Below are 3,330 nucleotides of genomic sequence, written 5' to 3' on the forward strand. Positions count from 1 at the left end.
GTCCCACACTTTCTCCCTTCCCCTTCCAAATCGAACATCTTGATGGCATTTTCTGTATTTGGAGACTCTGCCTGCACACACCCACCCATTCCTCCAGCCACTCCAGCCCCTGCCGCCCTGGGGATGCTCTCTCAAGATCATCTATGAACTCCTCTGCTAGATCCCATGGATATTTTTCAGTTCTCATCCTATGACATCACTTCTCTCTTAGCAACACTTCATATTATTGATATCCCTTCTTTTTGTCACATTCTCTTCCCTTTCTCTAATACCAAACACTCTCGTGATTTTCTTCCTAATTCTCTGAAGCTCCTTCTCAGTTTCCTCTTCCTGTATGTTTCTTTTACCTAAATGTCAGTGCTCCTGAGATTGCTATCTGAGGACACCTTTTTCCTTTTCATTCTTTTACATTCTCTCCAGACTATATCCACTTCCATGGGTTCAATCATGTATTTGGGGGGGGGGCATCAGGTAAGTCCAAATAATTTCTTCTAAGTTCTAGACTTGTACATCCAACTGTCTATTTGCCATCTACACTTGGGCATCTCTCAGGCATTCAAGCTCAAGGGTTCCAAAATGAACTTCTTTTCCAGTGTTCCTAGCTCTGTTAATGGCATTGCCATAAGTTAACTGTCTTCTTGACTCCTTGAACCTAACCATCAAATACAGTGAATTCTTTCAGTTTGTCCTCTTCTCTCTTTTGATCTCTACTGCCACCACCCTTGTTTTGTTTTGCTGAACCCATGGCAGCTGGAGTCACCTCAAAGCAGCTGCAGGGGAGTTCCCACAATGAAGTGTCCCAAGCTGTCCTGAGATGGGGCAGGTTGAGATTCCAAAGAAAGAAGCACTAAACACCAGGGTGATCGGTCCGAAGCATTTATTAGGGGAACTTATGTCAAAGTGCTGCAGAGTATCCTCTCGAGGGCCAGTGAGAGAAAAGGAATGCTCTACTGAGAAATATCCGCAGCTAGGGGCTCAGGAACTTTCATGAGGGTTTCAGGAATTTGGCTCAGGGCCAGGGCCAGTTCCTTTCAGTGTTGTGGGCAATCACCTAGATCTCTTTATCAGTGCGTGGGAATGTTCAAGGCTTCGGTTTGGGTTCAAGCCTTCAGTTGGATTCCAGCAGAGGAATCTGCTTTTGGCTGAGTCACAGAGGGGTCAAGGCACTCTGTGATTTTCCATCAGGACACAGAAAGAAAGCGGGGGTTGGGAGGGGTGCTGGGAGACCCTACAACCCTATCCTACATCACCACCATCTCTTGCCGTAGATTACTAAGTCTCCTAACCAATTTCTTTGCTACCAGACTTGCTTCCCTCCCATCCATGCTTTATCTTCAGCCAAGGTGATGCAACCAAAATGCAAATCTGATTATGGCACTCTCTTGCTTAAAATTTTCAACGACTTCCCATTTGTGATGGGGCCGAAGTTCACACTCCCCCTAACGCATTTTTCTTGTTTTGTTTTTTTCCTGCAGGCCAGTACAGGGAACCAAACCTGTGACCTTGGTGTTCTAAGGCTGTGCTTTAACCAGCTGAGCTAACTGGTCAGCCCTCCTTAATGTATTTTTAAGACTTAGCTTCTGCTAATCTTCTTAGCTTAATATTATGCCACTCCATGCTTGCAACACTCAGTAGTGCTAAGTATATATTTATTGGTTTAAAAGCAAATGATTTTTTTTTCTTATAAAATACAAAAGAAAAACATTGCCTTATTTACTGAGGTATTCCCAGAGCCTTAGAACAGTGCCTGGCATGTAGTAGGTGTGCCTTAAATAAATGAAAGACTGTATGTATCAGTTCTAATGATTGAAGAATGGGGATGAGCAAGAAAAATGGAACTTTTTTATCCAATAATCACCTCTTAGCGTAACATATTTAAAAGAGTCCTACTCTAAAATTTGGCAAGTTTATTTATTTATTTATTTTTTATTTTTATTTTTTCCTTTTTGTCTTTTTTTACTGACCGGTAACGGGATCGCAACCCTCGGTGTCGCGCCCGTACCAGGGACTGGCAACGGGATCGCAACCCTTGGTGTTGCGCCCGCACCACGCTCAGCCAGTGAGCGGGAACCGGTCTCCACATGGGATCCGAACCCTTGGCGGGAGCGCCACCGGGCCGGCCCTAAAATTTGGCAAGTTTAAAAACCAACTATAGTGAACTCAGAAGAAAAGCATTTTAAATGGGAAAAAAAAAGCACATTTAACTAACTTCTTTTAAACTGGTCATTTATTATGAATGGAAAAAACATTTAAAATTTATAAGAAATAAAACAAAAATTCATAGTATCTTCATTACTCCTTATTTTCATAATTTAAATTATAACAATAAAAATTAATGCATGTATTTGAACAAGTGATCCAGAATAGTGTTTCATACGTAATCATTATATAACTAAAACTGATGAAGATAAAATACTTTAAAATAAGGATATCTGTTACGAAGATAGTTTTTTTTTTTTTTAACCTTTAAAGGCTAATATTAAATCTATAGTTAGAGGAACTAAAGCTTGAAAATCTATGAAGCAAAAAAAAAATTTTTTTTACCTTATTTAAAATTTTATTACTTAATTAGCAACCTTGGAAAAAGATATTCACATCAAGACTTAGAGCCAAGGCAGAGACCCCAAAGCGGCTGTTTTTTTCTTAGCTCTTCAGGCTGGAGCAGAGTTTAAATAAACCAGAACCACTCCAGTCCAGCCACAACCTAATCTCTACATCCTGGTCCCAAGTCATGTTGTCCAGAAACTGGCTTCACTTCATCCAAGGGCCTGGTTTGAGGGCACTTCTGGCTTCCTCAAGTCTGAGCATCCCTTGCTCCTGCCACTGGCAGTGCCACTCAGCCATGGACTGGGGCATCCATTTCATCTGGAGCTTGTAAAAGAGCCATAATCTATGACCTTCGTGAGGTCCAAAGATTCCACAGCCTTCAGCTCGGGCGTGGCTATGCTTATTTGCTTGATGTAAGGAATTTGAGGTCTGTCTGGGCCAAACATGGCTTCCAGCAGCCGCATCTGGACCTGAAACACATCTTGATCTTTCAGATCTTCAGGAACCTTCATCCATGGTGGGGAATCTTTATGTTCTGGGAGTGTTTCCATCTCTAGTTCCTTGAAATCAACCACTCTGATAGAGGCTAGGCCTTACCATGCCCACACACACAAAAATTTCAATTAAGAAGTTGATAAAAACAATACCTTTATTTTATTTATTTTTTGGTGGCTGGTCAGTATGGGGATCTGAACCTTTGACCTTGGGGTTATAACACCACACTCTGACCAAGTGAGCTAACTGGCCAGCTTAGATGATGATATGTGTTAAGGATAATCTCCA

The 3,330-nt window shown here is 41.7% G+C and overlaps 1 pseudogene; it reads right to left on the minus strand.

Moving 5' to 3' along the window:
• Positions 1–2,751: 2,751 nt before the first annotated feature.
• Positions 2,752–3,098, minus strand: LOC103587009 (annotated as a pseudogene).
• Positions 3,099–3,330: the final 232 nt, after the last annotated feature.

The sequence above is a fragment of the Galeopterus variegatus genome, unplaced genomic scaffold (genome assembly GCF_000696425.1).
Source record: "Galeopterus variegatus unplaced genomic scaffold, G_variegatus-3.0.2 Scaffold406, whole genome shotgun sequence".
Classification (NCBI taxonomy): Eukaryota; Metazoa; Chordata; class Mammalia; order Dermoptera; family Cynocephalidae; genus Galeopterus; species Galeopterus variegatus.